Raw genomic sequence first — 11,341 nt, 5'->3', positions numbered from 1 at the left:
ATTCTAGACTTCCACATTTTAGTATGCACGTATGCAGCACTGAACATGCTGTGAGGTTTCTTCCATTTTTAGTCACAATGCTATAGTAGGGTAATGTAATTGGTGGAAGCGTACCGAATTCACAACCTCTGACATTGGGTTGGGGTTCATTTTAAGAGGCTGGTCTGACGTGATGACGCAATTTACATGAAGGACTTTTAGTGCACTATGTGTTCTATAAATGAGTTGCTACAGCTTTTCTAAAACACAAAAGGCCATTTTATTTGTGAAAACCTGCACTGGTGACCCCAATGAGCTAGGATGATTCCAGAGTTATTCAACACGCCGGCCAGCACAGTTGCTTTGGGAAGAAGATGTGGTTCCTTGGTTTCTACAAGCCAAGCCCAGTAGGCGCTGCCAAAAACTTCACTGTCAACACCAAATATTTCTACATGGTAGCGTCGCTCAGCATCTCCACAGCTGCAAGAGTGGCAAGTCTACTTGAACACCCACCTAATATGACAATTATCGATCTCTGAAAACTCACCTTTCTCTATTCTCTACATACTCTATTCTTGGTTGGTGCAACTGTAATGAAACCCAATTTCCCTAGGGATCAATGAAGTATGACTATGACTATTTACAGACTTCTGCACCATCGGTGTCTGATCGCACCTCAGTGATGCTAAGTTCTCGGAGGTAATGGATCACATGCTGTCTCTCCTGGGAAATCACCATCCTTGCCTTATCTTTAAAGAACGGTGGTGTTGTGCATGACGTGACTCAGGTGTCATCAGCTCCTGGTTTGGCACCTCATCTGGTATTTCCGCTGACCGCGGTCCCCAATTCATATCAGACCGCTAGGCCGCAATGACCATGAACCTCTGCGTTAGGCTACGCTACAGCACACTGTATCACTCACGGTCCAATGGCCTATGTGAGTGCTTTCACCACTCCTTACTAGCTGCTCTGAGGGCTTGCCTGATGGATAAGCATTGGTATGTCTCCCATGGGTCCTGCTGCGGCTCAGAACAGCTCCAAGAGAGGACCTGCAGTCACCCGCGTCTGAATTGGTAATGGGGCAGCTGTTATGAGTGTCAAGTATTTTGATTCCTGACACCACAACCGCTTGGTCAGTCTCTCAGCAGCGTTCCACCCTACTCCTTACATTCAATTCCTTTGCACCTATTCCCAAATCCCATCATAGCATACAGCACTCTTGGGTTCCTGTTGACCTCCATTCCTCCTGGTTTGTTTTCATCTGCCATGATGCACACCAACACCTCCTTAGGCCCCCTTACGACGGCCTGTTCTGTGTTTTGGAATGGAGGGAAAAGACATTTATCATAGATGAGAGGGGTAAACCTGAATATACTTCAGTACATCGCTTTAAACTGGCCCGAGATTTGGAGGATTCTGCTAGCATACCCCTACCATCTCAACATTACCATGAGCATGTCAACACACTTCTGTACGAGCCAGAGGCCTCTGCTGTTCCTCCACCAATGGAACATAGGACCGGAGCCAGGCGGCTTGTCTGAGCTCCGAACAGGCTCACAATGCCAGTTTTAGTGAATTCTGGGGGTGGGGGTGGGGGGGGGGCGGGGTAGGGCCTGTGTAGGATAACGTAATTGATGGAAACATACATAATTTACAACCACCGACACCGGGTTGCGGTTCACTTTAAGAGGCAGGTCTGATGTGATGTGTGCCTTGTGTTCAGCTTTTGGTGTTCAATACATGAGTTGTTACAGCTTTCTGGAAACATAAAATGCCTACTCTGCTTTCTACGGGAATGGTACAGAAGGATTGGAGGGAGGCGAATGTTGTCCCCTTGTTCAAAAAAGGTAGTAGGGATAGTCTGGGTAATTATAGACCAGTGAGCCTTACATCTGTAGTGGGAAAGCTGTTGGAAAAGATTCTTAGAGATAGGATCTATGGGCATTTAGAGAATCATGGTCTGATCAGGAACAGTCAGCATGGCTTTGTGAAGGGAAGATTGTGTCTAACAAGCCTGATAGAGTTCTTTGAGGAGGTGACCAGGCATATAGATGAGGGTAGTGCAGTGGATGTGATCTATATGGATTTTAGTAAGGCATTTCACAAGGTTCCACATGGTAGGCTTATTCAGAAAGTCAGAAGGCATGGGATCCAGGGAAGTTTGGCCAGGTGGATTCAGAATTGGCTTACCTGCAGAAGGCAGAGGGTCGTGGTGGAGGGAGTACATTCGGATTGGAGGGTTGTGGCTAGTGGTGTCCCACAAGGATCGGTTCTGGGACCTCTACTTTTCATGATTTTTATTAACAACCTGGATGTGGGGGTAGATGGGTGGGCTGGCAAGTTTGCAGATGACACAAAGGTTGGTGGTGTTGTAGATAGTGTAGAGGATTATTGAAGATTGTAGAGAGACATTGATAGGATGCAGGATTGGGCTGAGAAGTGGCAGATGGAGTTCAACCCGGAGAAGTGTGAGGTGGTACACTTTGGAAGGACAAACTCCAAGGCAGAGTACAAAGTAAATGGCAGGATACTTGGTAGTGTGGAGGAGCAGAGGGATCTGGGGGTACCACAGATCCCTGAAGGTTGCCTCAGAGGTAGATAGGGTAGTTAAGAAAGCTTATGGGGTGTTAGCTTTCATAAGTTGAGGGATAGAATTTAAGAGTCACGAGGTAATGATGCAGCTCTATAAAGCTCTAGTTAGGCCACACTTGGAGTACTGTGTCCAGTTCTGGTCGCCTCACTATAGGAAGGATGTGGAAACATTGGAAAGGGTACAGAGGAGATTTACCAGAATACTGTCTGGTTTAGAGAGTATGCATTATGAGCAGAGATTAAGGGAACTAGGGCTTTACTCTTTGGAGATAAGGAGGATGAGAGGAGATAAGATAGAGGCATACAAGATATTAAGAGGAATAGATAAAGTGGATAGCCAGCGCCTCTTCCCCAGGGCACCACTGCTTAATACAAGGGGACATGGCTTTAAGGTAAGGGGTGGGAAGTTCAAGGGGGATATTAGAGGAAGGTTTTTTACTCAGAGAGTGGTTGGTGCCTGGAATGCACTGCCTGAGTCAGTGGTGGAGGCAGATACACTAGTGAAATTTAAGAGACTACTAGACAGGTATATGGAGGAATGTAAGGTGGGGGGTTATATGGGAGGCAGGGTTTGAGGGTTGGCACAACATTGTGGGCCGAAGGGCCTGTACTGTGCTGTACTATTCTATGTTCTGTGTTCTATGTTCTATGCTTTATTTGTGAAAACATATGTTATCAGTTTCACAATAATTACAAATGAACTAATCTTAGATAGTCCTTCATGACTATGGATGACACTTCCTCCCCAGTTTTTTTTTGAGTTTGAAATGCCCAGTCTGGGCAATAGAATATAGAACATACAGCAGTACAGCACAGTAAGAGTTCTGCAGCCATGATGTTGTGCAGACCAGCATAAACCTCTTCTATGATCAATTGAATTCCTTCCTTCCTTCACAGTCTGTAATCCTCCATTTGTCTTACATTCAGGTGGCTGTCAGAGAGCCCCTTAAACATCATTATTGTGTCAGCCTCTACCACCAGCCCCATGCAAACAAAACAGCTGGTTATTGACCTCAGAGCGTGGGCAGCACACAAGCTTCTGTTCGCATCAATGGATCAATGGTGCTGTAGTTGAGAGGGTTGAGAGCTTCATGTTCCTAGGAGTGAACATCACCAATCACCCTGGGCATAAAAGTACACCAGCGCCTCTACTTCCGCAGGAGGTTAAAGAAATTTGGCATGTTCCCCACACTGATTTCTATAGATGCCCACTTTCTGAAGTCAATGATCAGCTTTTTTGTCTCGCTGATCTTAAGGGAAAGATTGTTGTTATAACTCTTTTAGTTAATGAGATCCATGAATAAACTAAGACGTCTTATTATAAATGGTTCTCTTTTGTAAATGCCCTCCTGTTGGCTGCAGAAAAAGTATTCATTAGGTTAAGCCAGTATATTTTTTAATGAAATTGTTTGTTTTGGCTTTAATCCAAATTTTATTAGATTTATTGTATAATTAATGCACTTCCCTGATAATTAATGAACAACTAAACTTTTGTTGAGGTTTCAATTGATCTATGGTGGAATTTCCATTGTCTCCATTAATATTTATTATAAAGTTTGAAATCTTGACTGTTTCCATATGAAAGTACAAAACATTAAAGTGGAACATGATTCATGGAGATATTTTGTTTGGGTTGAATTCCCACCTTCCTGTTAGAAAGACAAACATAGTAAGTGGCACACCAGCAAATGAATAGAGCTGCTGCTTCACAATGCCAGAGACCTGTGTTCATTGCAAATGTTAAGCACTGTGTGGAGTTTGTACATTCTCCCTGGAGCAGTGTGGAAGTTTACTGATGGGTTGGCAGGTTAAAAGGCCTCAATTGTGGAGGTGAGTTCTAGAACCTGGAGTTAGCTGATGATTAAAAAAATGGGATTGTGTAGAATTAGTGTACATTGATGATCAGGGCAGATCCAATGCACAGAGGGCCTGTTTCAGTGCTATATCCTTGCGTGATTGTAAATTGGGTGGTTGACGGGTGGGGCGGTTGGAATGTGCTGAAGGCCTGTTTCTGTGTTGTTTCTCTGCATGACGGCAAATATAGTTGTTTTCCTGATTTCATATATGTGCTTAACTTTCTTGTATCAGATTAATTTCCTTTAGCAGCTGCTTTAAAATAGACCCAAACAAATTTATCCTACTCATTTTCTTTATATAATTAATCTGCAGATGGAATAAACTTCAGACACCCAAAGGGAGAATGCTCAGGGAGTTGTCAAGGTTAGGCATAGCAGAAATGACTATTGATTACACCTAGGAAGATGCCACCTTTAGTATTAACACTTTAATAGCAATTGAGGTCATCAAGTTGAGGAAGGATAATTTTAAAAAGCTGTTAAATATATCACCTTGACAGTGAATTACTTGGTAAGATGTACAGATCTAGGATGCATAAAGACACTTAATTTCATTAGAAGAACACTATCCCAACAGAATAATTAACCATACTTAATCTAAATCAAAATCTTTCTTTATTGTCTTATGTTAGGTGAGGACAGAAAGTCGATTAACTTCCAAGATAATATCACATCCCATTTTTGACAGTTGCTTAAGAATACCTCCTTTGACAAAATTGATCATTTATTCCTTAGAATATCATGGTCATGGAAAGCTATGATGGATAAACTGTAGACGTTATTGATTTATATCTGTTCATCCAGTAAAAGGTTAAATTGGATTATTACTCTGAGAGCTGAAAACATTTTGATGACATGTAATAATTTGTCACTACTTGCTTACATACTTAATTTAAATGTCTGAATAGATTGTATTTATTAGCTTGGAAACAAAATTAATGACAGGAGAAAGGTAAAGGCAGAGAGCAGAACAAGATTAGAAGTTTTGATAAAAGAGTGTAATTGTGGATTAGTCAAATGGCAGACTGACAAGTTGGCAAACTCAAAGGCACTGGGAAAATCTGTGAAAAATAATACACTAATGTGGCCCACAAAATGATGCTGAGGAATACCCAGAATCTAATATTTGATTCTATGGCATCAGGAATAAGCAAATCAAAATGACACATGTCTGAGATTGGAATAAACTCTAATTTAAAATATTTCAATAGAGTGTTGAAATATAGAAAAGGCAACCCTGTAGGAATAACTAACTGAATATTGTCCTTCATGCAGAGCTTTATCCACAGTAAAAATTCATTTCAAAAAATCAAAAACATGCTCTCAATAATTTCACAAGGACTGCCAATGTATTAGTACTTTAATGCTTATTTACTTATAATAGAAATGCTAGAAAGGATTTTAGATTTTAAATTATGTACAAAGATGGTGTAATTTAAATGTGTGTGGTTAGCTTATATATGCTGCATGTTTTGTGAACTTTGGCAAGGCTTACTAACTTGAATATGTAGCTTTCCTTTGTACTTGTTATCTGAGTTTGGCCAGATCCCTTTCTGAAGGGTAAACAGGAGCAATATCTTAGAACTTCTTTTGAAAAAATAAGAAAAGATTAAAACTAGTGAACATGACAGCTAATGCAGTACAAATCACTACAAATAATAAGATAAAATATTACAGAAAACTGTATGAGAATTATCTGATCTAAAAATTACAAAACACCATTAATCAACAAAGCAATTGTATTCTTCTTACCTTACATGACTTTAATGTTAAATTCCACTTGCACGCATTTCTCCTTTGTAACTCACCGAATGATCATCTAAAGCTGTTTATTTCCTTCTATACAGGCTTTTGGTAGTCTCTTGCAAATTGCTTCCAAGCTTTACCCACTTTCATACCATTCCATGATGTGGTAGTCATACCACGACACTTGATTGATATGAATCAATCTCAATAGTATCCAAAGAATTCCACAACAATTTTTTTTTTACAGATAAGTTGTTTAGAGGGTAAAGAAACCTTACTTGCAAGAAAGTATACACTGTTTGCATCAACAATCATTTTCATGCTAAATAGGCGAATATTGGAAAAAAGTGGCCTTTGACAAGTCTGCAGACTCTTCAAAGTTCACTAATAGGTTTTAGACAGCAGGTAGAGTTCATAACATAAAATGGAGGCAAACAGGTTTCTGTATTCTCTAATCTGAAGCTTCTTTTACACTGTTTTATTCTCCAAATTTGTATCTGCATTGGGGGCAGTACAGAGAAGATTCACTGGGTAATTATTGGGATGAAGTAGTTGGCCTCTCAAGGGAATTGAGCAAGGTAAAGCTGTACTTACTGGAGTATAGAAAATGAAAGGTGGTCTTATTTAATAATACAAGTTTCTGAGTGGAATTGTACTTTATTTTTATGGTTTCTTAAAATCCATATATCAGTATTTGTTACCAGCCAATCTCTTTCATTTCAGACCTCCTATTTGACTCAACTCTCAATCTTTTTTTTGCCAAATCAGTTCTTAGATTTATTTCCTTTTTCTTGGCAAGATGCATACAACCTAGTTTTTTACATTTTTAATGTGCTAATCCAACTGGGGTCGTATTTATTCGCTTTGAGTTGTTGGATTTGCAAGGGGAGGTACTTTTCTTTCATTCATCAAGTTGTAAATGTAATCCAGTTGGTAAAATAGCGATGCATCATATATAACGTTGTAGCCATTAAAAAAAAAAACACATCTCCGCTGAAACTTCTTTGTTTATCAATTTTATGCCAAGTACTCAATCTTTGATAATGGTTGAAGTTACACTAATTCCCATTATAAACAAGTGCTGGTAGTTGGGGGACTGACCATTAAAATAAAACGTTGTTGGAGTCCTGGAACGTCAGTAGGAGACGCTGTTGTTTGCAGTCTACATTGAGCTATACGTTTGACGATGGGATTTGGTGGATTGGGAGGCTGCAACAGCTTCAGGCTTAGTGATTACAACGGGAACGCCAGTCCGATGAGTCTAGTCCGGTCTTTCCCCATCGGTCTACGGCATGCAGGCCAAGCGACTACTGTAATTTACGTGTGGCAACTCGGTACCGGAGCTCAGGTATCTGCGTGGTATTCACATTGATCTCTGCTCCTCCTCGGGGAAGGTATGCTCTCGCTGGACACGGGTTTGGTAGCCAGAGAAGGGTGTCAAACATTAACGTATAGGAATCGGGTCGAAGAGCGCAGTGTGAGCAGGGTAACATCTGCAGAAACACCACAACCACTAGCTGGGATGCTTTGTGGACAGATGTGCGAAGTACAACAATAACTGCCCTTTCTCCTGCGTTTCTTGGTGGGGAGCAGCATTGGTCCTCAGCTTAATCTACATTATTAGAACAGTCGGGATGTGTTTAATCTTTCAATCCTGGGTTTCCTGGAGGGATCAACATTTTTTAAATCGCGGTTGAATTTCTCATAATATTGGGATTCGAATGGGTCCAGGAAAAGCATAAAGAACCTTAAGAAAAATCTATAAGTGATTAGCATTTTGGTTCTTCTTATTGATGGAAGGAAATATTAGTAATTGGTTTGCGAATTTCCTTTGGATAACTTTATGAAGTTGTGACCTATTAATTTCCACCCCAATGATGTATTTTCCTGTGTTATAGGAGTATAACACTGTTTTTCGATCTCCAGAGTATCCTTCACCAATTAAACATCCTTCTTACAATTCGTGGTAAGTTACTTTCTGTAAGGGCATATGGAATTATTTGTGCAATAACTACATTTTATAGTTCAGTAAAATGCAATATTTGTGAGTGCTTGAGGTATGTGTGGGCTAATTTACTGAAGGCTTTGAGTAACTTGTGTTTGGTTTGTACAGCTTCCAGTTTCAGAATAGCATACCTTTCATTCTGTTGATGTATGCTGTAACTTTAAGCATAATGAACTGTTTATTTCCATTCGTCCTGCTGTACATAATGGAAGATAACTAACAGGAGTTACTTCCTCAAGATGATGGTTTGAAAAGTGCTAGGACTGAGGTAAATAACAAAACAATTAATGTGAATGTCTGAAGATGTTAATAACAGTAAGGCTAATTCTTATTACTGTATCTAACTGCAGTAAATTTATAAGATATTGGATTAGAATTCCTAATAAGGCTTAAGTACCAGCCACAATCTCAGGAAATAGAGTTCATTACAGAGCAGTAGCTGCTCTAACTTTTCCAGGTCTTCAATTACTTTAGTTGAATGTTTGTACTGTACTATCTCAAGATCAGAATTAGATTTATTATCACTGATACATGTCATGAAATTCATTGTTTTATGACAGCAGTATTGTGCATAATATAAAAATAATCACCAGTCACAAAAATAATCGAGAAAGGGAAATAGTGAGGTAGTGTTCATTGACCATTCAGAAATCTGATGGTGGAAGGGAAGAAGCTGCTTCTAAAATATTGAGTGTAAGTCTTTAGGCACCTGTATCTCCTCACTGATGGTAGTAGTGAGAAGAGGGCATGCCAATCAAATCAAATCAAGTTTAAATATCATTCAGTGATCCAAAGATAAAGTGAATGAAACAGTGTTCACCTGGGGCCAAGGTGCAAAACACATACAAAATAACACATTCATAATGGTGAGCAAAGAAGTATATTTACATGAAACAAAAACATAGATAGTCCAAGACCCTGAGCGACGTGTCTTGCTATTGATGGTACAATCTCCCAGCAGTGCGCAGGCGTGCACAATCCAGCTTGTCATTCCACTGCTTGAACATGGGAGGGCAGCACCGACGGGAGAGGCCAGTTCCCAGCCGAGCATGGACACCACGATGCACTGCCTCGGGCGACTCCTCACCTGGTCTGCAGCAGCAGACAAGCCCACAGCTTGAGACCTAGTCCTCGATACCACTGAGGCTACGTAGCTTCCATGTTGTCTGTCGCGCCACCAGACAAGGGTGTCAGGCCTGCAGCAACTTACGTTCTCACTGTCCTGGATCATGAGGGTCCTTGAAGCACTAATTTTGTTGTACCCAGGATGGTGCCCGCTTAGTTTACAGTCCTCTGCGGCCTCAGTCCTCGGTCAGAACGCTCCCCATTGTATAGCTGTAAAAATTTGCAAGAGTCTTCGGTGACATACCAAATCTCCTCAAACTTCAAACATAGTACAGCTGCTGGTATGCTTTCTTTGTGATTGTATCAATGTGATTTTTATCAAGGATAGATTCTCTGAGATGTTGATGCCCAGGAGCTTGAAGCTGCTCATCTTTTCCACTGCTGATCTCTCAATTAAGACTGGTGTGTGTTCTCCCAACTTCCTCTTCTGCAAGTCCACGACCAGTTCCTTGGAATTGCTGACATTCAGTGTTGGGTTATTGTTTGCAACACCATTCAACCAGCCTAGCAGGCAATCTATCTCCCTCCTTATTGCCATCTGAGATTCTGCCAGTCACTGCTGAATTTATAGATGCTCGTTGACCCATGCCTAGCCACTCAGTCACGTGTACAGAGAGTGTAAAACAGTTAGCTAAGAACACATCCTTGAGGTGTGCCTGTGTTGATTGTCAGTGAGGAAGAGGCGTTATTATTGATCTGCACTGACTTTGGTTTCCTGATGAGAAAGTCAAGGATCTAGCAGAAGGTGACACAGAAGCCCAGATGTTGATTAGTAATGATGTTCCAATATGATGAGAATGCATTTATTCACTTACTACCCTATGAACAATAGCTATGACCTTTGATTTTTAAGAGAGGAGCATATTGAATGCTTTTAGATGCTTAATCTTTCACGGCTTTCAGACCCATTTAAACTTGGAGAGGTATGGTGGTTTAAAATGAAGAAGCTCAATAGCCCATGCAATTGGGTGATAATATTGTTTGTGCCTGATTGTTTTCCATGGAAATAACATGAAATCAGAGGGTGTATGATTCTGTAACGCTCATAAATACTTTGGCATCCTGGTACAGAGATTCACTGCTAAGAGCAGATGCTTCATTTAGGATTATTTGGGGCATAGGGCACAGAAACAGGCTATTGGTCTCAACTGGTCCATGGTGTGTTTTATGTTCCAATCAAGCTTTCTCTTGTCGTTCCTCTTCAAAGTATGTCTGCTAGATTTCTGGTTTGTATGCTTGTCTGGCATCATTTATTACTTTGTATCATCCTCTCCCTGTGTTGGCACTTTCACATTTCCATAACTGTTCTATAACAAAGTTTCCTCTGAATAACCCATTGGATTTCTTGGTGACTATCTTGTATCAGTGGCCTCTGTATAAGTTTATTATGTTCACATTTAATAATTTCTTCTAATACAGAAGAAAGAAATATGGCTTATTGAGTTGTCAAATTGGCAAGCAAAGCATTTTCATCAGTACTATTTTCCCATCTAATTCCCTGCAATATATACACCCATCACCTGGGTGTTTCTCCTGCCCTGAGCTACATATGGTCATTCATGGTAGTCTATTAATCTACAAGTATGTCATTGAGATGTGGGAAAACCAAGGAGAATGTGTAAACTTCACAGTGATAGCAGTGAGCCCTGATCAAGTCCAAGTCATTGAAGAGGTGTGCCATTGTTTTGGCCATGTCTTATCAAAAATGCTACTTGACCTGCTGAATGTTTCCAGAATTTTCTGTTAGAAGAAGTTAGAGCACACACGGTTGGATAAAATCTTATTGCATGATCTGAGAATTGGTTACCAGATTGATAGTAGAATAAGTAAGTGGGGCATTTCAAAGCCAAGATGAGTGGGGTGTCCTTGGGTTCAGTGCTTGGGCCTCATCTGTTTACTGTCTATTCCACCGATTTGGAAAAGTGGATCAATGTTTGCTAAGGACACAAAGCTGGGTGGCAAAATAACCCGCGAGGAGGATGGAATCAGGGGTAATGGGGTAAGGGCTAAAACGCGGACTTGAGAAAAATGAGATCAG

At 40.6% G+C, this 11,341-nt stretch overlaps 1 long non-coding RNA gene across 1 annotated transcript in view; it reads left to right on the top strand.

Moving 5' to 3' along the window:
- The first annotated feature begins 7,432 nt into the window (after positions 1-7,432).
- The window catches only part of LOC140200712 (uncharacterized), a 147,686-nt gene continuing 143,777 nt past the window's right edge, over positions 7,433-11,341 (top strand). The window contains exons 1-2 of the long non-coding RNA XR_011886700.1: positions 7,433-7,521; positions 8,072-8,139. This is a non-coding gene — a long non-coding RNA (uncharacterized lncRNA). The remainder of the gene's footprint in view (positions 7,522-8,071; positions 8,140-11,341) is intronic.

Source organism: Mobula birostris, chromosome 7, assembly GCF_030028105.1.
Source record: "Mobula birostris isolate sMobBir1 chromosome 7, sMobBir1.hap1, whole genome shotgun sequence".
NCBI classification, from domain to species: Eukaryota; Metazoa; Chordata; class Chondrichthyes; order Myliobatiformes; family Myliobatidae; genus Mobula; species Mobula birostris.
The sequence above is the reverse complement of the archived record's forward strand: the minus strand, read 5'-3'. Positions and strand labels throughout refer to the sequence as shown.